At 36.7% G+C, this 25,334-nt stretch overlaps 2 pseudogenes; both read right to left on the bottom strand.

Annotated features, from left to right (window-relative positions):
• Nucleotides 1-22,321, bottom strand: part of LOC106840159 (UDP-glucuronosyltransferase 2B31-like) — a 35,826-nt pseudogene extending 13,505 nt beyond the window's left edge.
• LOC106840166 (adenylyltransferase and sulfurtransferase MOCS3-like) lies at nt 22,199-25,138 on the bottom strand (annotated as a pseudogene).
• Between the last annotated feature and the right edge of the window lie 196 nt (nt 25,139-25,334).

The following is a 25,334-nucleotide window of genomic DNA, read 5'->3' as shown; positions in this document are numbered from 1 at the left end:
GGTGTCTGTGACCTGATGTTCCAGGAATCATGCAGGTACTATAGACAAGAGGCTTCAGAAACCCAGTGGTGCTCACTACCCAAGTACCATTCCTCTTATGGCAATAGCTATGTCGCCCACAATCTTGGCTAACCCAGCAGCCTGGTGACACTGCGCGCACATCAGAATTACTATTATTAAAAAGAAGAGAAATAACAAGTGTTGGAAAGGATATAGAGAAAAGGGAACTTTGTATAATGCTAATGGGAATGCAAAGTGGTGCAGTTACCTGAAAAACAGTATAGAGATTCCTCAAAAAGTAAGAATAGAAATCCAGAAATTCAACTATTTCACTTCTGGTCTTTATCTAAGGAACATGAAAACACTAATTTGAAAAGATACATGCACCTCTGTGTTCATTGCAGTATTTTTCACAATAGCCAAGACTTGGAAGCAACCTAAGTGAGCATCAATGGATAAATAGCTAAAGCAGATGTGATATATATATATATATATATATATACACACACACACACACACACACAATGGAATACTACTCAGCCATAAAAAGATGAAATCTTACCATTTGTGACAAGATGGATAGACCCTGAGTGTATTATGCTAAGTGATATAAGTCAGAGGGAGAAAGACAAATACCATATGATTTCACTCATATGTGGAAGATACACAAACAAACACATAGATAAGGAGAACAGGTTGGTGGGTAACAGAGAGGAAGTGTGGAGGGCAGGCAAAAGAGGGTAAGGTGGCACATGTGTTTGGTGATGGATGGCAACTAGACCTTGGTGATAAACACAATGAAATCTATACAGAAGTCAAAATACAACGATGTACATCTGAAATTTATATAATGGTATAAACCAATGTTACTTCAATTAAAAAATGCAATATCTGTTATGTTCAATAAAGCAATTGGAATAAAACAAGGTAGGGCCCACACTAATATAGATTCTTGGAAGGAGGCTACACAGCAGGATCATAACTCACTTTTAATTTTCACTGTTGTAGTTCTACTAAAACATTTGTGTTTATTCTAAGCAGATTTTCTGGAGAATTATTTTTGTTTAGTCATTAATATTTTATTGCTCTAAGAGCATTAAGAAAAAGTGTGTTATGATTGGAATAACATTGTTTTTCCTCTCACTTTCATAATAATTTATGCTTCATTTTAACCTTTGTCAGAATTTCCTAAACTCTCCACTTAAACCACTCCTTAAAGGCTGGAATTTAAGAATTGTTGTCATTCCTGAAACTGGTAATACTATTTGGAATTTCCATGAAATAGTCCTAAGATCTTTTTTTTTTCTTTTTCTGGTGAGGATGATTGGCCCTGAGCTAACATCTGTTGCCAATCTTCCTTGTTCTGCTTGAGGAAGATTGTTGCTGAGCTGACATTCATTCCAATCTTCTTCTACTTTGTATGTGGGATGCCCCCACAGAAGGTCTTGATGAGTAGTGTGTGGGTCCACGGCCGGGATCTGAACTGGTGAACCCTGGGCCACCAAAGTGGAGCACAAGAAGTTAACCACCGTGCTGCCTGGCTGGCCCCCTTAAGATCTTTATTTAATCCAGAAATATACACATATAGTTGGTTATTTGAGTGACCATATTTCTGGCTTGTTTTGGTATCACATCTTTTTCCCTGAAATCATATTATAAAATTAATATCCCTGTAGAATGTGCTATGTGTAACTGGCTGTGAGGGGCCCTCATCATCACCTCCCTGAGCCCACCAGGGAGAAACTGCCCCACATTGGGAGAGGTACAACAGGCTTTCTGCAGCAGAGAGCTGGTCACCCTCTTGAGGAACTCACTTCAAACTATATAAAGGTCCTGGTGAATCCATTTGCCCAGAATTGTTTCAGAATTATTCTGACTTGTAGTCCCAGATCTTTGACAAGTAAACAAAATTATTGCCTTCTATAGTAGAATAATTCCTCATTGCTCAGTGTACTCTCACACTAAAAAAAAAAAACAAACAAAAACAACAACAACAAAAAAACAAATGTAGAGGAGCCAAGAGTTTTCTGAATATCTCATCAAAACTGCATATTCATTTATTTTTGGTCTTTCTGTTTTAAACCCATATTTGTTCTTTTCTCCCTGGAGAATGATTATCTAATCCTTCTAATACAAAGAGTATACTTTCTCATCCTAATTATTGTTGTAAAGCTTCTTTTCAAAGCTGTTTTTACAGAATAATGAAAATGTAATAAGTTTTCAAACTTTGCCTTGCATTCTCTACACTGTCCTGAGAATTCTTCAAAAGTTCAATTCCACATGATGACAATGATTTCATATGAAAGTTAGTGTACTTTCCTATGACTAACATTGTACATCCTGGTAATCTGTGCAAGTCCAGTAACCTTTAGCAATGTTAATAGTTACCTGTGTTTGATGTTTTGTCTCATTAGCTCTCTGTCAATAGCCTTCTTTAACCATGCTCTAGAAGATTGTCCCCTATAGAACTGTAGTAATAACCTCTCTTTATAGATTAATCACTGAGCTGGACTGGTCATCTTCATTCTGTGACATCCTTACAAAAATAACACATGCTCATTGAATGAACATTTGGAAATGTATGAAAAATAATCAAAAAGGAAATAATATTTTCCCCTACTCTTCATCCAAGTATATCCTCGATGTGAATTTTTATGCATTTTTGTGCATCTTGATTATTTTTCTCTGTATAGTTTAATATAAGTATACTATGAAGTCAAAAGCATTTTAAAAAATCTTGCATCTTTTCAAATGTCTTATTTCTTAATAAGAATAATTATTTGTGCAAATAATCTCTGGGATCCTAATAATTAATGGAAAACAAATAGTTTGGGGAACAACTTACTTTCTATAATAAAGACTATAGACAGGCTTCACAATCATTGACTTGGATTCAAGTCTTGTTTCTGCAACTTAATACCAACAGCTGCTATTACCAATTATTATGATCATACCTCTATTCATCCTTCCCCTTATCCTCCTTCTCGTCCTCCTCTTTTTTCACTCCTTCCCGGCATTGCCACTTTCCCTTAAAGTGAAGGGGGGCATCTTTCAAGAGCAGGTTTAGATTGAATAGAACTTTCACTTATCTTACCTCAGCCTTTACCCTTGTGAAAGGTTTCATATGATCCTATATGATTCATAATCAAAAGGGATATTGCATTAACCCTCGAATAAGATCTAAGTGTTATGTTGCTACCAATCAAATGGTAGACAAAAAAGATCTCTTAATTGATCATTTAATAGTTCATTAAAGGACGCTTGCTTTATATCTTAAAGGTATGCTATCAATTTAAAACATAAGATTCCTTCTTTCTCTCATGTGGAATATAATCCTATATACTAACAGAATTATTTTGTAAATTTAAACTATGGGAAGTTTTCAGATCCAAGTGGTAGAAATTATTCAGTCTTTATTAAATGTACAGAATTTATGATCTTTAATATATATGAAGTGCATGTTTTCTCTTTAGTCATTTTGACAGGCAGCCATGATATAGAGAACCATGTTCCCTGAGAACTCTTTACTGAGATTTAGCACAGGCTTGGTTTGTGGCACAACACACTTGTTCTGATAAGCAAATTGCTTTTATGCTCCAGATATGAAAACCCTCCTGGATCTCAGATGAGGAATTGTTTAAATGCTGTGGCAAAGGCAAGTCAACACTGGGCTTGGCTGCCAATATTGTTGGGGCACACATTCAGATTGTTGAGGAATGATCTTCCCTTAATGCTAGAATACGGATGAAGAGCCTCCACCTTCACAAAAACTTTTAGCATTTCCATTTGCTTGTCTGATTGCCAGATTATACATTTACTTTTAAGTACTGCACAGGATATCTGTCCCCTATGACTTAGCTAGAAAATATAATCTTGATCTATTGGAAAACAGTTCTTATTAAATGAGAAATCACATCAAAATAAGCTGACGCACAGTCGTTATTAATAATATCCATAATAGTAACGAAAATCACAATAAAGATAATTAATATTACCTCTGTATCACTGACTATGTGTCAGTAACATTTTAAGACTTTTATTTATATTAAGTAATTTTTTCCACTGCATAAAAATAGGAGGTTGATATTATAATGATAAGGGTAGGTTTAGTCATATCTTTAATGTCTATTTTATCATCTTTTGTTGCCTGAATTATTGCAACAATCTCTTAAATGGTCCTCATTTCTACTCTTTCCCCTTTGTAGTCCCACCCCGTGATTACACCTGAGTACTTTTTAAAAATGAAATCTTATCATATTTCTCCCTTTTCTTCTTTACATTGGCTTCCTAATGCCCTTATGAATTATTTCATTATTCCTAATGCCCTATCTTTATAATCATTTGTCTCTAACTTACCTCTCTAGCATGATCTGTGTCTTAACTCAGCCTCTTCTTATTAGACTAACCTAGAGTTCTTGGCCACTCTCATTATTACTTTACCGGCTTTACTTTTCACATCTTTCTCTCTCTCCAGCTCTTCTTCCTGTTACAGCACATCATTCAAGTCTCAATTATTGATGACTCTAAGATTCCTGATGGTTGTTCTCTAGCTTGCTGTCTTTCCTTATTATAATATTTTTCATGCAATTTTTATCACTTGATTATATTCTATCATTCCAAGTTGAATGTTAGGGGTGAATGGGTGGAAATCGTTTCTAGAGTTTCTCTGCATATCCAGCACTATCCCTGCATTACGCTAAGAATATTCTTTGAATGACCGATACTTTCTTATGTGTCGAATAATGAGGCCTTAATTTAATTGACCCCATTCTCAAAATCTTCCAGGTATAATATTTTATTCCATAACGATAATGAAATTGAGATAATTACATGGTATTGAAATACTTAAGTTTCTAATTGGCAGGTCACTTTACCCAGCTTCCCATATCTCTCTCACTGTGAGTCTGACATACTAAATAAAGAACACAAATACCTTCCTACTGAAAATGCCAAGTAAACCAAGCAAAACAAACAGGAACAGATTACCTTAGGCAGAGGTCTAGCAGATTTGCAGTGGAGTCCTCCAACAAATTCAAAATGACGTCAGAGTGGGCAAGGAAATTCAAAATCCCATAGGTTTGAATGAGCCAAATTTCAGCTTTCCCCATTAACTTGGATAATGTAGTGGGTCTTCCTGAGTGGAAAAAAGCAAACAAATGTAGAGGAAATGAGAGTATTGTAGTGCGAATATAGCAGATGCTTTTCTAAAAGGAACTAGGAATGACATAGCCAAAGATGTTTAAAATTGTGGTGTGAAAATACAAATTTGTGTATGTGTGTGTATATATGTGTTTTGTATATATGTTGTTCACATATATAGACAAAAAGTTTAATAGATTTTTACCTCTAAGGCCACATCAGGATATTCAGAATCATAAACCGTTGTTAAACCTAAGCCACTAAGGAATTAAACATACATTTGTTTGTAAATCTGTAAAAGTAAAAGATGAAAATGTAAACAATGATTTCAACTGCTCAATGAATTAATCCTACCATACCCATGGAAACATCTTCCCCTAGAGTGCTCAGTCTAGTTTCTACATTTAGAAGGCTCTTCAATTGACCCTAGATTTTCCAGGTAAACTGTGAGGTTTCTGAGAGTACGGCTGCTCTGACATTTGGCTCATGTTAAGAGCTTAATAATATTTATGTATTAAATAAATGTATTTCAAGAAAAAGAGCTGGGAAGTTTTCATACAGTATGGCAATGGATGTGCTCATCTTGAATGTTGGCTCATTTTCTCTTCAACGGAGAGACTTAGTTTTCAAGAATATGGACTTAATAATGTGTATGTCCACCCTTCAACAAGTTTTTAGGCCTTTAAAAGAGATGATTTGTAAGTATTTAGTGAAGGAATGTGTAATCATTAAGAATCCAAATTATAGATACCTGTGTCTTGGATAGAACCATTATATCTCTCAATGGTGAAGGAATCCTTCAGGTAACATGCCAAAATAGTTTATTTTTTAAATGAATCTTAACTATAAAAGGGGACACAATTTCCTCAATTCTCCATAGACAGTTGTGCTAGGCATATGCAATTTCTCAGTCTACGTGTCTGCTCTGGTCAAAGTATTTAGTGAAATTCTAATGCCTTTTATTAATGATGAAAAATATTATAGCATAATTGACATGTAGGATAAATAAACGAGCACAGAGGATTTGCAGGGCAGTGAAAATACTCTGTATGATACTATAAAGGTGGATAAATGACATTATAAGTTTGTCCAAATTTGGAGAATGTAGAACACCAAGAGTGAACCCTAATGTGAACTATGGACTTTGGATGATAATAATTTGTCAATGTATTTTCATCATTTGTAACAAACGTTCTTCTTTGGTGGGAGATGTTGAGAACAGAGCAGGCAATGTGTTTAGAGAGCAGAGAATATATGGTAAATCTCTGCTTAATATTCTTGTGTGCCTCAAACTCCACTATAAAATAAAAGCTATTACAAAGAAATAAATAAACAGGAATGGATATATGATTGCTTAAAGAACTACTCACTGTTTCAATTTGTGGTTTTTGACTTCCTGGAGTGCCCTGTACTAGTAATGGACCACAGGGTTCTAACTGACCCTATAATTGAAGCATTTTTGTAATATTTTTGAGAGTGAGATATAATTTTATATATTCATCATTTCACTTATAAAAGGCAATTACAAACACACCTTCCAAGATACGAGGAAAATTAGGACTTCAAGCTACTAAAAGCATGGCTTACCTAGTGCTTCAATGTATAGTTGATCCCACTTGTCATTAAATGTTTGGAACCAAAAGTCAAAATAAAGCACGTATATCATATTTTGTACCCTCTGCATGAATGTCATTTCATCACTTAATTCTGACATAACAACAGGCACATAGGATGGTGGGAATGGAAGTCCTCCACTATATTTTTCAATTTTATGGCCTGGAATGAAGCAGAGACTGTACACTACAGGTGTTTTCAGTAGCTTAGCCAGCAGCTCACCACACGGTCCAAAGGCATCTGTGAGAATGAGATCAAACCTTAACTTTCCTAGTTTTATTATAAGTCTCTTGTTCAAAACAAGATCTTGACAGAGATTTTCAATACAATGAGAATATTCCCCAAAGATTTCTTGCATTAATGAAAAATATGTCCAAAATGTATCTTTTGGCAGATCATATGTCTGTTTATTGATCAGTAGCATTACTAAAATCTCAATGTCATCTTTAGTTAAAGATGTTGGATAAATCTAAAATTTAATAGAAGATGGTTTGTTGGGATCAACAAGAATGGAAGCTGAAGATGTCAAAACAATCACTTTGTGACCTCTCTGCACAAGTTCCTGCAGGATTGTCTTTGCACTGATCCAATGGCTATAGTCTGTGGGCCACACCAACACCTTTCCAGCACTCCCAGGGTAAGGTAACAACTCAGCTGTAGCAGCAGCAGAACTGAAAATCAATTTCCTAGACATCTTGTGGAATGCAGTGTTTCTTTTCAAATTGTAGTTCCCTTTTGCCATTCTGTGTTCATATCCAAGGAGAAATCAATCAGAAAGTTAAAATATAACTCCTGTACCTCAAGGTAAATGCATTATATGAAGAGTCACAGTACTTTAATGACAAGTTAAAAAAGCAAAAAGTAGATGACCTATAGTTTATACAAATGTGTTTAGTGTCTGTTTAATTATTATAAGTGCTATCATACAGCTATTAATCAATGATCTTGCATGTGGAAGTCACCTGTGTTATGTAATATATTTTAGAAGAGTGTCAAGAGAAATGGCTATTGAGAGGCAACTATGTCTGTAGTCTCCTTGACTCAAGAAGTAGAGATAAAGCTATTATACATTGAATCAGAATTTCTTGGATACAATACTTATATTTTTTAAAATAAGAAGTTTGTTTACATATGTTTAAAATACCACACATTGCCACATGATAGTGTAAAATTCAATGTTTCATAGTATGTTTACAAAATAGAGCAACCATTGTGATGATCCGTTTAGGATTATTTTTGTCACACCACACAGAAACCTTGCTCTTTAGGTGGAACCCCCTAATATTTGTCTGTCTCAAGGCCTAACCAACCATTAACCTAGTTGCTGTGTCTAAAGATTCTCATATTCTGAGTATTTCTTGTGAAGGGAAACATGAATTATGTGGTCTTTTGTGAGTTTCCTCTTTCATTTGCTGTAATATTTTAAAGGTTCATCCATGTTGTAGCATGTACCAGGGCTTCATTCCTTTTTATTGCCAAATTATATTCCATAGTATGGATATACCACTTTTTGTTTATTCATGCATCAGTTGATTGACATTTGGTTTTTTCAACTTTTGGCTATTACGAATAGCGTTGTATGCTGGATGGGAGGGAATCCCAGAATGTTCACTCTGCCATGATGCTGACGTCACTCCTCTTGTCAGGCTTTAGCCAGTACAAACAATACATATTTCTAACAATATTAACCAACCCATTAATTCGTAACTTTAGTTCCACCTTGGTTGTTAAAGGGAATGATGTATCAGTTTACCAAAAAATTTCTCAGAGTTTCATCAACTCTGGGAAAGGCCCATATGGGGAGTTTCCTTCAAAGGTAGATATGAGGATGTCTGTGAGGTCAATAACTTATGAGACTTTTGTTTATTATTGTAATCTTTTCTTTTACGTACCTCATATTTTTAGTTTTCATTATCTTTTTTGCAATAAAACTTTCAATGAAGTCATTTCGGCATTTCAATGCCTTTACCTTTAAGGGTACTTCTTAAATGATCTTATCTAATTTTAATGTTCCTCATAATGGTAATTATAATTCTGGGTTTTAATTCCCCTGTGTACTGGCAGTAGTTTTGTGGAAGCTTAGCTGCAAATGGAGTTCATTCTCCATTTCTGCTCAGCCACATCTAGCTGAAAATGGGGTGCAACACACATTTCTGTCTGATCATTTTGGGACTCCCAACCTGCTGATTACAAAGCCAAGCTCTCAGAACATGAAACAAGCTAAGTAAGATTTTGCTGTTTTTGTAAATATTTCTGGCTTCTGTGACCATAGTTCTTAAGCAGGTGTGCTGGATGGTGGTGTGCTTAACTCTTTGTAATTTCAAGATCTCATTCAGTTTTTCCGGTCTTAAATCTGTCATTCTCAAGTCTGGTATGTAAAAATACAAGTTTGGGCATTTCAAAAGAGCCCCAAAATGATCACTGTAATTTTAAATTGTTCTTAGTAATTTTGTTCCATTGAGTTAGACATTTATAAGAGAAGTGACCATAATTTTTGAGCATAAAACTAGCTACAGTTCGCAAAGGAGGTATTTCTTAAGTATGATTAGAAATCAAATGTCCCACATTAAAGAAAAGCATACAAGACCGACTGCAATAAGGGAATCCCTAACAAAGGGAGCCCTTTCAATTTAGTCAGAGTACTCACTAAATAAATAGGGAAAGCCTTCCAGACAGCAATATCTATGTGCCTTTGTGAGCTGGTCCAAATAGGGAAAGCCTTCTAAATGGCAAAAGCCATGAGCTGGCTTTCAGAAATCACCTCCTGCTGGGCAGTTGCCCACAAATCCCAAAAAAGGCAATGACCTCAACTGAAAGGAGGGAGATCAGAGCCTGAGAGGACTCGTAGTTGGAGATGATGGTCCATGGAAGTGGTGAATACAAGGGGCTTGTGTAGGTACTCTTCCCGGTTCCAGAGGATGCTGATTCACAAAGATGAGATCGCTTCAGGTCCCGTTTCTGACACCATATGTCAACCTTCAAAAGCAGAAACCAATTTAAGAGGCAAAGTGTTTATTTGGGATAAAAGAATTGCAATTTGAGGAGTATAGATTCAGATAGAAACACAAATAGTGTCTCAATTACAGAATGAAAGCAAAAGGTTTTTATGAGAAACGGAAGGGGATAATTACATGAGTTGAAATAGGAAAGAAAAAAGATTCATTTGGTTTTAACAAGTTAAGCTACTCTTGGTGATACTTTCATTGATTATTCATTCTCTCTTCAAAAAGTTCATAATCATCACTCTTTGTGATTAGTATGTTCATTTTCCTGCTACCTTCTCAAACAATTGCTGTTAACATTTACTATATTGGCCCAGTCCAAGGTTTAAGGAACAGGATGAGCATGGCTGCTCCCCTGAAATGCCTGCTCCAGCTGTATTTTAAAATAGTTCCACTTATGTTAATTTTCAAATTGTGGTTTTGAGTTATCTTTCCCATATACTTAAGAATATTAAGCACCTTTACAAATGCTTGTTGACCACTTGTATATCATCCTGGGAGAAAAGTCTATATATGGCATCTGTTGATTTAGATTATTGGGTTATTTGTCTTATTATTGAATTGTAATTTTTTATGTAGTCTGTACACAAATCACTTATGAGATATCTGATTTGCAAATATATTCTTGAATTGTGCAGGCTATCTTTTCACTTTCTTGATAGTATCGTTTATAGAACAAAAGTGTTAAATTTTAATAAAGTCCAATTTGTCTAGTTTTAATTTGCTTGTTCTCCTTGTATCATATCTAACAAACCATTGCCAAATCCAAGATCACCAAGTTTTACCGCTATATCATTTTCCTTAAGAGTCTTATAGTTCCAGCTTTACATGTAGGTTTTTGATCCATTTTGAGTAATTTTTGCATACACTGTGAGGTAGGCAGTTCAACTTCATTCTTTACATGTGGATAATCAGTTTTCCCAGAAGCATTTATTTAAAAGAGTCTTCATTCCTTTGTCAAAAATCAACTGATCATTGATGTTTGAGAATATTGCTGGATTCCAAAATCTATTATATTGATTTATATGCTTATCTGTATGCCTATATCACACTCTCTTGATTACTGTAGTTTGTAATTGGCTTTGAAATCAATATAATTCCTCCAAGTTTGTTCATTTTTTTTTTCAATTTTGTTTGACTATTTTTAGGTTCCTTGAATATCTATGTGAATTTTAGGATAAGTTTTTCAATTCATTCAAAGGAATCAGCTGGAATTTTGATAGACGTGTCAATTGAATCTATATATCACTTTGTAGTCAATTGCCATCACAACAATATTGTGTTTAAATTTATGAATATGTTTTTCCTTTCATTTAAAAATTTTTAAGTATCTTTCCACAATTATCTGTAGTTTCCACAGTATATATTTTGCACTCTTACTTTATTCCTAAGTATTTTATTCTTTTGAAGACATTGTAGTGGGATTGCTTTATAACTTCATTTTGGATTGCTGATTGTAATTATGTATTGCATATTTTTCTAGTGAATTATCAAATATTTTCTTTATGTAAGATGATGTCATCTGCCAATAGAGTTAGTTTTATGTCTTATTTTCCAGTGTGGATTTCTTTATGCTATGTTCTTCCTAATTGTCTCAGCCTGAATCTCCAATAAAATATTGAATAGAAGTGATGAGAGTAGACCTCCTCATCTCATTCTTTATCTTAGAAAGAAAGCTTTTGGTCTTTCACCATTAAGTATGATGTCATTGTGGGTTTTCTGTAGATGACTTTTACCCATTTGAGAAAGTTTCCCTCTATTCTTAATTTACTGAGCTATTTTATCACGAAAGGTATTGGATTTTGTAAAATGATTTTTCTTGTTTTCATCGAGATCATGCAGGTTTTGTTATTCATTCTATTGGTATGGTATATTATAATAATAGATTTTTCTGCTATTAAAGCAACTTTGCCTTCATAGCATAAATTCACTGTTTTCTTGGTGTATAATCCCTTTTGTATATTACAGGATTCAGTTTGCTAGCATTTGGCAGAAGACTTTTTCATCTGCATTCATAAGAGATATTGGTCTGTAGTTTTCTTTTTTGTCATGTTTTTGCATGTCTTTAATATCAAGACCTTGCTGAATATCTTGGTAAATGCTTTCTCATTTTTTTTATTTGGAGGATATTTTTGAACAATTCATATTAATTCTTCTTTAAATTATTTGTAGAATTTATTAGAAAATCCATCTGAGCCTCAGATTTTCCTTGGAGATAGTTTTTTTTGATTCAATATCTTGTTTTTGTTATGGGCTTATGCAGACTTTCTCTTTCTTCTTGACACTATATAATAGTTCATCTTGTCTGCACCTACTAGTACTGATGTTTGTGTCACATCGAGTTGAGAGGACAATGAGAGAGTGGGTCATGGTTCAAATACTATAGGTTCTTGCTATTTGTACCATGTCTTAGCATTTTGTCTACATAAATGATTATTTGCTGTGTGTTCTTATGATAATTCTAGAGAATTTATTTATTTTATTAAAATCCATTTTAAATGCTAAAGGTATATTGAAATCTTATCTTTTTTACAATTAGGATCTATATGGTCTTATTTAAAATTTAAGTTCATAGAAATAATTAAATAACAGATTTAGATCTTTTTATTTTGTATATCCATTAACACACCATTGTAGTTGCAGTTGTTTTTTCTACCATTGTTGTTTAACCTTCATATCAGCTTTATAAGTGAATAACCATCCATCTTTACAACTGGAGATTATTGTGAATTTTACTGCATATTTTCCTTTACTGTTAGATATATACTTTCACATTTTTCCTATTTCTAATTACCATGATTTGTTTCAGCTTGAGGAAGTCCTTTTAACATTTCTTTATAAAGATGGTCTAGTGGTTATGAATTCTATAATTTTTGCTTGTCTGGAAAACTGTTTATCTCTCCTTGAGTTTTGAAGCACCACTTTGCTGTGTAGATTATTTTTCATTGGCAGATTTTTTTTCTTTCAGCACTTTGAATATATTGTGCTACTCCCTTCTGGCTTGTAAAATTTCTGCTGAAAAATCTGCTGATTGCCTTAAGGGAGTTGCCTTGTATGTAACAAGTTGTTTTTCTCTTGCTACTTTTAAGACTCTGTCCTCACCTTTAACGTTTGACATTTTAAATATAACATGTCTTGGTGTGAGTTTCTTTGAGTTTATCTTATTTGGAACTTCAGGACTTCCTGTATCTGGATGTCTGTTTCCATATCCAGGTTAAAGATATATTCAGCCAGTCTTTATTCAGACAATTCTTTGACCCTTCCTCTTGCTCTTGTTTTTCTTCTGAGACCCCTATAATGAAAATGTTGGTCTGCTTTATGTTGCCCCATAAGTTTATTAAGTTATTTTCTTGAATATTTTTTCTTTTTACTGCTTTAATTGGATGAGTTCCACTGCCTTGTTTTCAATTTCACTGGTGCTTTCTTCTAGTTTATCTAGTCTGTTGTAAAACACTGTATTGTATTTTTCATTTCAGTTATCTCATTCTTCCTCTCTGTAACTTCTATTTGGTACTATCTTATATTTTCTGTCTCTTTGTTGAAATTCTCACTTTGTTAATCCATTCTTCTCTTGAGGTCAGTGAGCATCTTTATGATCACTGTTTTAAACTCCTTATCAGGTAAATCATTTATAGAACACATAACACAGCATTCCAACCACAGGAGAATAAGCAGAATATACATTCTTCTCAAGGACACAGTGTTTGATCTTCAGTAAAGTAGATACATTAGGCAACAAAACGTCTCAATAAATTTACAAAGATTGAAATCATGCAAAATATCTTCTTCAGCTATAATGGAATGAATTGGAAATGAATAAGAAAAGGAAAACTTGAAATTAAAAAAATATAAATTCTTAAGTAACTAATGTATGAGAGAAACAAATCACAAGGCAAATTAGAAAATACTTTGAGGAAAATGAAAATAAAAACTCAGTGTACTGAGATTTATGGGATTCAGTTAAAGTATTGCCCAGAAGAAAGATAATACGTGCAAAAGCCTGTATAAAAAAGAAGAAAGGCACCAAGTGTAATTGTTTAGGTTTTTGAACTTAAATAAACCTTAGGGAACCAGAAAAAGAACACACTAATCCAAAGCTAGCAAAGAAAAAGAAATAACAATGTTTTCATAGAGTTAAATTAAGTAGGGAATATAAAAGTAAAAGAGAAAATCAACAAAACCAAAAGTTGGTTCTTTGAAAAAAACCAACAAAATTGACAAACTTTACCTAGACTCATAAATTAATGAGAGGGAAAATGCAAATAACTAAAATCAGCAATGAAAATAGGGATATAAGTATTTATTCTATACATAAAAATTATAAAATAGTATGAATAATTTTAGGACAAGAAATTGGATAACCTGAATGAAATGAAAAAATTCCTAAAAAATTACTTAAACTGATTTGAGAATAAACAGAAAAGTTCAACATACCTTCAAAAAGTAAAGAGATTATCACAGTAATAAAAACCTTTCCAACAAAGAAAAGCTAAGGACCAGATGATTTCACTGCAGAATTCTATCAAATATTCCAAGATTTAACACCAATCCTTCCAAAACTCCTCCAAAAAATACAAGAAGAGAATATACTCTAAGACTTCCCAGCTAACTCTATGAGGCCATTATTAGCCTTATACTAAATTCAGAGGACAAAACAAGAAATAAAACTTCAGATTAATATCCATTATGAGTATAATGCAAAAATCCACAACAAAATACTAGCCCACTGAATCCAGCAACACATAAAAATGTAGTTGGATTCTTGCATTATTTATAAAAATTAACTCAATATGAATCAAAACATAAATGTAGGAGATAGAATTCAAAAACTGTTACAAGAAATCATAGGATTAAAACTTCTTAACCTTGGATTTGACAACACGTTCTTAGATATGACCCCAAAGCACAGGCAACCAAAGTAGAAGTAGATAGAATTCCAGAACTGGAAAATATATTTGCAAAGCATGTATCTGATAAGAGAATTTTGTCAGGAATATATAAGGGATTCTTACAACTCAAACACCAAAAAGACAGAACAACTTGGGGCCAGCCCGACCATGTAACGGTTAAGTTCGTGCACTCTCCTTTGGTGTCCCAGGGTTCACAGGTTCAGATCTCAGGCACAGACCTACACACTGCTCATCAAGCCGTGCTTTGGTGGTGACTCATACACAAAAAAAATAGAGGAAGATAGGCAACAGATGTTAGCTCAGGGCCAATCAGCCTCACCAAAAAGAAAAGGACGAAACAACCCAATTAGAAAAGGACTAAACACACAATTCTCCAAGAAATATATAAAAGCTGTCAACAAGTATATGAAAAGGTGCTCAATATCTTTAGGCATCAGTGAAATGTAAGTCAAAACCACAATGAGCTATCACTTTGCAATCACTAGGATGGGTACAATAAAAAAAAGTGGAAAAAAACAAGTTTTGGCAAAGATTTGAAGAAACTGGAAAGCTCATATGTTGCAGCTAAGAAAATAGAATGGTATAACCACTTTGCAATACAGTGTGATAGTCCTCAAAAGTTGAACCTATTATTACCACTTAAGCCAGCAGTTCTACCTCTAGTAAAAGACAAAAGTCTGTCACTTACATTACATCTCACATGTTCAAGGCACCTTTCTTTTTTTTTTAATTTTTATTTTTTTCGGATGTACATCATATTTTAAATTCTGGATACATCATGTTCACCACCCGAACACTAGTGCATCCCCTCACATGTGACCCTAATCACCCCTTTTGCCCTCCCCCCCTTCCCCAATGGTAACCACCCGTCCAATCTCCAATGCTGTTTTTTTTTTTTTTTGTCGTTTTTATCTTCTACTTATGAGTGAGATCATATGGTATTTGACTTTCTCCCTCTGACCTATTTCACTCAGCATAACACCCTCAAGGTCCATCCATGTTGTCACAAATGGCTGGATTTCGTTATTTCTTATGGCTGAGTAGTAGCACATCATGTGTAAATACCACATCTTCTTTATCCATTTGTCCCTTGATGGGCACCTAGGTTGCTTCCCAGTCTTGGCTATTGTGTATAATGCCGCAACGAACATAGGGGAGCAAGTATCTTTATGCCTTTGTGTTTTTAAGTTCTTTGGATACATACCCAGCACTGGAATAGCTGGATCATATGGTAGATCTATCCTTAATTTTCTGAGGATACTCCAAACTGCTTTCCATAGTGGCTGCACCAGTTTGCACTGCCACCAGCAGTGAACAAGTGTTCCCTTCTCTCCACACCCTCTCCAACATTTGTTGTTTCCTGTCTTGTTAATTATAGCCATTCTGACTGAAGTGAGGTGATACCTCATTGTAGTTTTGATTTGCATTTCCCTGATAGCTAATGATGTTGAGCATCTTTTCATATGCCTGTTGGCCATCTGTATATCTTCTTTGGAGAAATCTCTGTTCAGATTTTTTGTGCATTTTCTAATTGGATTGTTGGTTTTTTTGTTGTTGAGCTGTATGAGTTCTTTGTATATTTTGGATATTAACCCCTTATCTGATATATGGTTTGCAAATATCTTCTCCCAATTGTTAGGTTGTCTTTTCGTTTTGTTGATGGTTTCCTTCGCTGTGCAGAAACGTTTTAGTTTGATGTAGTCCCATTTTTTCTTTTGTTTCCCTTGCCCGGTCAGACATAGGACTTGAAAATATGCTGCTCAGGCCAATGTCATAGAACGTACTGCCTATGTTTTCTTCTAGAAGTCTCATGGTTTCGGGTCTTACAAGTCTTTAATCCATTTTGAGTTGATTTTTGTGCATGGTGTAAGGGAATGGTCTACTGTCATTCTTTTGCATGTGGCTGCCCAGGTTTCCCAACACCATTTATTGAAGAGACTCTCCTTTCTCCATCGTATGCTCTTGGCTCCCTTGTCGAATATTAGCTGTACATAAACGTGTGGGTTTACTTCTGGGCTCTCAATTTTGTTCCATTGATCTGTGTGTCTGTTTTCGTGCCAGTACCATACTGTTTTGGTTACTATGGCTTTGTAGTATAATTTGAAATCATGGAGTGTGATACCTCCAGCTTTGTTCTTTTTTCTCAGGAATCCTTTGGCTATTCAGAGTCTTTTGTTGTTCCATATAAATTTTAAGATTCTTTGTTCTATTTCTGTAAAAAATGTTGTTGGAACTTTGATAGGGATTGCGTTGAATCTATAGATTGCTTTAGGAAGTATGGACATTTTAACAATGTTAATTCTTCCAATCCAAGAGCACGGAATATCTTTCCATTTCTTTGTGTATTCTTCGATTTCTTTCAACAATGTTTTATAGTTTTTGGTGTACAGATCTTTCCCCTCTTTGGTTAAGTTTATTCCTAGGAATTTTATTCTTTTTGTTGCAATTGTAAATGGGATTGTATTCTTAATTTCTCTTTCTGCTACTTCGGTGTTAGTGTATAGAAACACAACCGATTTTTGTACATTGATTTTTGTATCCCGCAACTTGACTGTATTCTTTTATTATTTCTAAAAGTTTTTTAGTGGACTTTTTAGCATTTTCTAGATATAAAATCATGTCATCTGCAAAGAGTGACAGTTTCACTTCTTCTTTTCCAATGTGCATCCTTTTATTTTTTTTCTTGCCTGATTGCTCTGGCTAGGACTTCCAATACTATGTTAAATATGAGTGGTGACAGTGGGCATCCTTGTCTGGTTCCTGCTCTTAGAGGGATAGCTTTCGGTTTTTCTTCACTGAGAATGATATTTGCTGTGGGTTTGTCATATATGGCCTTTATTATGTTGAGGTATTTTCCTTCTATTCCCATTTTATTTAGAGTTTTTATCATAAATGGATGCTGTATCCTGTCAAATGTTTTCTCTGCATCTATTGAGATGATCACGTGATTTTTATTCTTCATTTTGTTAATGTGGTGTATCACGTTGGTAGATTTGCGGATGTTGAACCATCCCTGCATCCTCGGAATGAAACCCACTTGATCATGATGTATGATCTTTTTAATGTATAGTTGTATTCGATTTGCTAGTATTGTGTTGAGGATTTTTGCATCAATGTTCATCAGTGATATTGGCCTGTAATTTTCTTTTTTTGTGTTGTCCTTGTCTGGTTTTGGTATCAGGATAATGTTTGCTTCGTAGAAGGAGTTAGGAAGCTTCCCCTCCTCTTCAATTTTTTGGAAGAGTTTAACAAGGATAGGTATTAAGACTTCTTTGAATGTTTGGTAGAATTCACCAGGGAAGCCATCTGGTCCTGGACTTTTATATTTTGGGAGGTTTTTAATTGCTGTTTCGATCTCCTTACTGGTGATCGGTCTATTCAAATATTCTACATCTTCTTGGTCCAGTTTTGGAAGGTTGTATGTTTCTAAGAATTTATCCATTTCTTCTAGATTATCCAATTTGTTGGTGTATAGCTTTTCATAGTATTCGCTTATTATCTTTCGTATTTCTGAGGTGTGCGTTGTAATCTCTCCTCTTTTGTTTCTGATTTTATTTATTTGAGCCTTCTCTCTTTTTTTCTTGGTGAGTCTAGCTAAGGGTTTGTCAATTTTGTTTATCTTTTCGAAGAACCAGCTCTTGGTTTCATTCATTTTTTCCATTTTTTTTTAGTCTCTATTTCATTTATTTCTGCTCTGATTTTTATTATTTCCTTCCTTCTGCTGATTTTGGGCTTTGGTTTGTTGTTCTTTTTCCAGTACCTATAGGTGCACTTTTAGATTGCCTATTTGGGATTTTTCTTCTTTGTTGAGGTAGGCCTGAATTGCTATAAACTTCCCTCGTAGAACTGATTTTGCTGTATCCCACAGATTTTGGCATGTTGTGTTTTCATTTTCATTTGTCTCCAGGAATTTTTTGATTTCTTCTTTGATTTCTTCATTGACCCAATCATTGTTGAGTAGCATTTTGTTCAATCTCCACATTTTTGTGGCTTTTCTGGTTTTCTTTCTGTAGTTGATTTCCAGTTTCATACCTTTGTGGTCAGAAAAGATGCATGGTATTATTTCGATCTTCTTAAATTTATTGAGACTTGTTTTGTGGCCTAATATGTGATCAATCCTGGAGAATGTTCCATGGGTATTTGAAAAGAATGTGTATTCTGTCGGTTTTGGATGGAATGTTCTGTATGTATCTACTAAGTCCATCTGGTCTAATGTGTCCTTTAAGGCGAGTGTTTCCTTATTGATCTTCTGTTTGGATGATCTATCCATTGGTGTAAGTGGAGTGTTAAAGTCCCCTACTATTATTGTGTTACTGTCTATTTCTCCTCTTATGTCTGTTAATAATTGCTTTATATATTTAGGTGCTCCTATGTTGGGTGTGTAGATATTTACAAGTGTTATATTTTCTTGTTGTATTTTCCCTTTATCATTATGTAGTGCCCGTCTTTGTCTCTTAATACAGTTTTTGATTTAAAGTCTATTTTGTCTGATATATGCATTGCTACCCTGCTTTCTTTTCTTTGCCATTTGCGTGGAATATCTTTTTCCATCCTTTCGCTTTCAGTTTGTGAGTGTCTGTAGGTCTGAAGTGTGTCTCTTGTATGCAGCATATACATGGATCTTGTGTTTTTATCCAGTTGCCCACCCTATGGCATTTGATTGGAGCATTTAATCCATTGACATTTAAAGTAGCTATTGATAAATATGTATTTATTGCCATTTTGTCACTTTTTCTTTTTTTGGGGTGTTTTAGTAGTTCTTCTCAGTTCCTTTCTTTTTCTCATGCTCTCTTCACTTGTGGTTTGATGGATATCTTTGGTAATATGTTTGATTTCTTTTGTCTTACTTTTTTTCCTGCTTGTTATAGGTTTCTGGTTTGTGGTTACCATGAGGATCTTATTTAATATACTATGCATATAACAGTCTATATTGAGTAGATAGACTCTTTAGCTTGACCTCTGTCTAAAAGCTCCACTTTTTCACTCCCCTCCTCCCACATTATATGTTTTTCACATCATACATAGTCTTTTGATTAGTGTGTGTATATCCATTATCCTCTTATCATTGAAATAGGTAATTTTAGTACATTTGTCTTTTAACCTTCATACTACCTTCAGAGGTAGTTGATCTGCTACCTTTACTATACTTTTAGCTTTCAAATGATTTTATTGCCTGTTTTTTTTTCTTGTTGTTGTTTTGGGTTTTTTTTGATAATTTTTTTCTTTTATCTCTATTTGTGGTCATTACTTTGCCATTCAAATAAGTCCCTTCAGCATTTCTTGTGGAACTGGTTTCCTAGTGGTAAACTCCTTTAATTTTTGCTTGTCTGGGAAGCTCTTTGTCTCTCCTTCCATTCTGAATGACAGCCTTGATGTATAGAGTATTCTTGGTTGTAGGTTTTTTCCTTTTAGCGCTTCAAATATGTCATGTCATTCTCTTCTCGCCTGTAAGGTCTCGGCTGAGAAGTCTGCCGACAGCCTGATGGGCTTCCCTTTATATGTCACTTGTGGCCTTTCTCTTGCTGCTTTTAGGATTCTCTCTGTCTTTAATTTTAGACATTTTGATTATAATATGTCTTGATGTGGGCCTCTTTGGGCTTCTCTTGTTTGGAGCTCTCTGTGCTTCCTGAACTTGGATGTCTGTTTCCTTCCTCAGGTGAGGAAAATTTTCCTCTACTATTTCAACAAATAAATTTTCTGCCCCTTTGTCTCTCTCTTCTCCTTCTGGGACCCCTATAATCTGAATGTTAGCACGCTTGATATTATTCCAGAGTTCCCTTACACTGTTCTCATTCTGTCTAATTCTTTTTTCTCCTTTGTGTTCTGCTTGGGTGATTTCCTCTAATCTTTCATCTAGCTCACTGATCTGTTCTTCTGCTTCCTCTACTCTGCTATCGAGTCCCTCTAGTGAATTTCTCATTTCAAGTATTGTATTCTTCATTTCTGATTGGTTCTTTTTTATATCTTCCAATTCTTTGCTGATGTGCTCACTGTGTTCATCCATTCTTCTCTGCATATCTGTGAGCATCCTCATTATATTTTGTTTGAATTCCTTGTCAAGGAGGTCACTAGTTTCTGTTTCACTTAGTTCTTTTTCTGGTGTTTTGTAGTGTTCCCTTGCTTGGAAAGCATTCCTTCACCTCCTCATTATGCCTCTTTCTCTGTGGTATTTTCTTTGTACTAGGTGAGTCAGCTATGTCTCCTGATCTTGGAGAAGTGGCTTTGTGTATGAAATGCCTTATAAGGCCCAACAGTGTGCTTCCCTCTCGTCACCAGATCATAAGAACCAGGAGAGACCCCTTTGTGGGCTACTCGTGTTCTTCTGCTGTGGTAGGGTTGCTGCCGCTGCAGGTACCCAGGGAGTCTGATCTTTCCTTCCCTGGCCAGCTGTTTGTAAATCCGGTTTGGAGGGGCCTCAGCACTGTTGGTTACAAAGTCTATTAGCACATTCTTATTGCAAGTGTCCTCCTAATTGGGTTGTTACCCAGTGTAGCTGGTTGCTAGGCTCAGGGGCATGCAGTTGTGATAGGCCTGAGGCCAACAAGGCTGATGTCAGTTCTCTTAGGAGTGCAGCTGAGTGGGACTAGCTCTTGGCATGGAGGCACTCATTTGTTTCAGGCTTTGGAAGGTGGTGCTGATCCTTTTTATGGCTATTTGTGAAGCACAAGTCTTCTGCTGCTGATAAGCCTCATCCCCCTCTGGACCACATACACTGTCAACACAGTCCTGGTCCATGCACACTTCTCAACCCCTTGGAGCATACCCCACTGCCACACTGCAGAGGCCCCCATCTCTGTCCCAATGCCCCCCACAGTTCACCTGGTCCTCACACAAGCCCTGCCCTACAGAGGCAGACACCCTTGCCTGCCTGTAGAGGATCAAGGCACTCAGTCAATGCAGGCTGAAAAGTAGCCTGAGGGCTTGCTGTTAGGTGGGGCCAGTCCCTAGGGTGGGTTGCCTGCCCTGGTTGAACTGGATTAAATCTGTGCTCTAGTGGGTGTGGCAGACCCCTGGGCTACAGCCCAAGGGATGCACCTCAATGGCCCCCACCAGGTGTCCTTATCAGCACGCCTGGACCAGCTCAGAACAACGGCCCCCACCAATGTCTCAGTCTCAGGAGAGGGTCCTCCTCTCACCAAGATGCCCCCAGAGCCCACCAGGTGAGTCTTGTTTCACCAAAGGACAGTCAGCCTTCTCTCTGGTGATTTTAGGTTGCTGCAATGCGTGAGTTTGTGTGTGGGTCCTTTAAGACCCGGATCTTTTTGGCTTTGGGCCGATACCTTTTCTAGGGTGTCCTTGCTGCAGTTAATAGCCAGCAAAGCCAGATAGTAAGACCCCCATTTCAGTTGGGCTGAGTCTGAAGGATGGTTATAGCAGTATTGCCCCCGCTCCGGACCTCACTCCTCCAGGGAGGGCTGCGTACCTTAGGTTGGCTCCCACCTGGCCAGCTGAGAAGATCCGCTGCTCCCAAAGGTGGCTTTTTTCTTCTCCGGCCAGAGTTACTGCCTCTTCTGCTTTCGTCAGGACTGTCCCTTGTCATGGGGGTTCTTTTTATCCAGTTTTCAGTTTTCAATCCAGGGTGATTCTTCCCAAAATTGTTGAAACCTGGTTGTGTTCATGGGAGGAGGCGAGTTCAACGTCTGTTCACAGCGCCATCTTGACGAGAACTTCAAGGCACCTTTCAAGTGCTGAAAACAGAAGGCAGTTCTCATAAACAGTATTATAACCCATTTATAACTACATCAGCCAACAATTAAGATAAGAAAAGCTCTTTATTAAAAGAAGTCCATGTATTCACAGATATTTTAGAATCCCAGGTTCTTCTGTACATTATTGAAAAAAATGCAAATAAGTATATCTTTAAATACTGTTTCTGAAAACTGTCTGGTGTTTTCAGCACTAGAAAGGGTATCTATATAATGTAAGTAACAGGCTTTTGTGTTTTAAGCTGTAGATTATTTGCCTGTCCTGCTTTTTTTCCCACTGCCCCAACCAAAACTGTGTCCCAATCCTGCATTATATGACAATCCACATCTTTCTCAGGTCAGACTATACCAGCCAGCTTATAACTTCAGAAATGTACCATCTCTTTTGGCAGCCTGCTCCATGATGCCCCCCACAACATCCTGGACTGTCAAAGTGACTAACTCTTGGACTGCTGTCAAGGACTGCAGAATCTTCAAGGCTTTCTGAGAGTCATCATATGGACAGCAAATCATATAAACGAGGAGAGCTGTCCCTTCCTGTACCCTGCTTCCCTTTCTGGATTGCCTCTCCTAAGTGTTTAAGGTTCTCTGCATCCCTCCCTTCCAAATATTTCAAAGGGATGTGTAAAGCATGAGGCAAACGACAGAAGTCCACAGCCACTTGAGGCCTGATGTCCAGCAACAGGTGGAGTGACCCAGAATCAGGAAGTTGCTTATAGACAGTGACAAAAACTTGCTCCTCTGGGCTCAGCAAATGCAAGAGGCAGTTCTTACTGGTGGCTAGGAGTCACAGAAGGCTTCATAGTACTGCAGGTAGTGACAGTGGCTCTGCTTACCAAAAGCTGGACATTTGGGCCTGTGGCTCCATAGCAGAATACAGCAGAAATGTCTTCCAGTGGCATCAAAGAGCAGCAGGATGCCACTGTAACAGGGACCCAACCCTGCAGTGATAATCAACACTTGCAGCGATAAGCAGCACTTCCAGCCTCTGCAGGCAGCGTGGTTCTCCAGTTGCTACACTGAGCACCCGGCCATCTGCGCAACTCTTCACCATCTCCGCTGGAGGCAGTTCCTTGAAAATGCAGCGAAGGCCAGGCCGGCGGTCACAGAAGTAGACTGTGACTTGGCCCTGGAAGCGCAGGACGTTGGCCAACATGAGAGGCCTGCCAGCACACAGGCATCGTTAACCAGGTAGCAAATGGGCACGCTGTCCCTGCAATGAGCCGCTAAGTCACATTGGTGGACCAGGTCCAGGTGCCATGGGTGATGTGAGCGCCAGAGAGTATCGCACTCAGCCAAGGGCCGAAACAAGGCAGCGGAGTCAGGTGGCGGCCACAAACACCTTGGGCTGCCATGCCAGTGCCTCCGCATGCAGCACTTGGCGGGCTAGGTTGCTCATTTCTGCTAGCTTGTGGTCCACAAGGCCAGTGCAGCTATATCAGCTGCTGCCAGGTACTGAACTGTGGAGACCCTAGCCCAACGCAGGCCAGGACCAGCACGGACGCTGTCGCCAGGCACAGCTGTCTGGGCACTAGCTGCCGGCTCTGTGCATAACTTCATCTCTGGATAGGGTGGCCTTCAGGGGCAGGCTGACACCATACCCAGCTGCTGTGGCTCCTTCTCCACCAGAAGAGCCGCTCCCAGCCTCTGCTTCAAGGAGCTCAGCTCTTCCTCATGCTGGGCAGTTTCAGCCTGCAACGCCAGGACTTCCTCCCTGGAAGCAATGGTGGCCTCTGTCCTCTCAGATTCTTATGTTTGATATATCTTCTGTGGGAAACAATTTATTGGCATTGTTTACATTTTCCTAAAATCAGCGCCTTTTGCCATCGTTTGTGGCAATTCTGTGGAAAAATTGGCAAGTTTTTGGTCTGTGAGTTGCTTGTTCACATCCTCCATGTAATTTCATGTTGAGCTGTTTGTCTTTCTGTTTTTGCTTTGTAATATTTCTCACTGGACAATGATTACAAACCTTTATCTGTCACGTGTTACAGGATAGATTTATGGAAAATTAATTAAGCCTATATGCTTGATTTAACAATATTATCTACTATGACACTGTATTATTTCTATAAAAGTGTGCCAATTATTTAGATGAGTGGCATGGAGATCTGAGGTGAACTTTTCCTATAGATCCCCTAATATCAAAGTTTCAATGTGTTTTTGAAATAAATTCATGCCTGCTGCTGGAGAATGTTTGTTGTCAGACTTTAATGATGTTCTTCTTGACCAATAAAGATGGGTATGTCTTTCTCACTTGGACCACTTGGATCCTAAAGTGATTCCTGGATGCATATGTTTTAGAAGGGCCTTGAACATCCCCGTGGTTTGATTTTCCTCTTTACATAAAATTTACATAATTTTTGTATTCTTTGCATTGTTATTGATTATGATCGCTCATAGTGTGCCTAGGTTTAGGAAAATGATGGTGCTTTCTTTTTTGTCATGACAAAGGATTTAATGTTTCCATATTAGGTCAGTGGGAGGGATGAGACAACAGGCTTCTGAGGACAGAGAAGGAATGAGACATGCTGATCTAGTGTGGTTGTATAGAAAAGAATCATTATTTGAAACTACCTTCAACGAACACATTGAATTGCTCACCATATTGATGAGTAACTGAGTGACGTTGTGACTTGTTTTGAAGTGGATATATATGTGTGTGTGTGTGTGTGTGTACACATACATTTGGAGAGAATGATAATTCAGTAATTCCTTTAGAGTCTAGGTTCTATATTATCAAACCTGCAACTTGGAACTTAACATGCATTTTCAAAGCCCAAAATAACAGTGAAAGCAACCAGGTGAATCTTGTGAAAGCTCTGTGAGGTAAAGAGAAAAAGCTAGTGAAACCAAAGTCTTTCTTAAATAGCTCAGTTGTATAATAGGAAGCAGATAACAGTTGTTATATTTCTAAATCCACATACATTCCACTGGGAAAGGAGTTAAACTGGATAAAGGCAGAC

Source organism: Equus asinus, chromosome 3, assembly GCF_041296235.1.
Source record: "Equus asinus isolate D_3611 breed Donkey chromosome 3, EquAss-T2T_v2, whole genome shotgun sequence".
Taxonomy (NCBI): Eukaryota; Metazoa; Chordata; class Mammalia; order Perissodactyla; family Equidae; genus Equus; species Equus asinus.
Note: the sequence above shows the minus strand (reverse complement) of the source record. Positions and strands in the feature narration are given on the sequence as shown.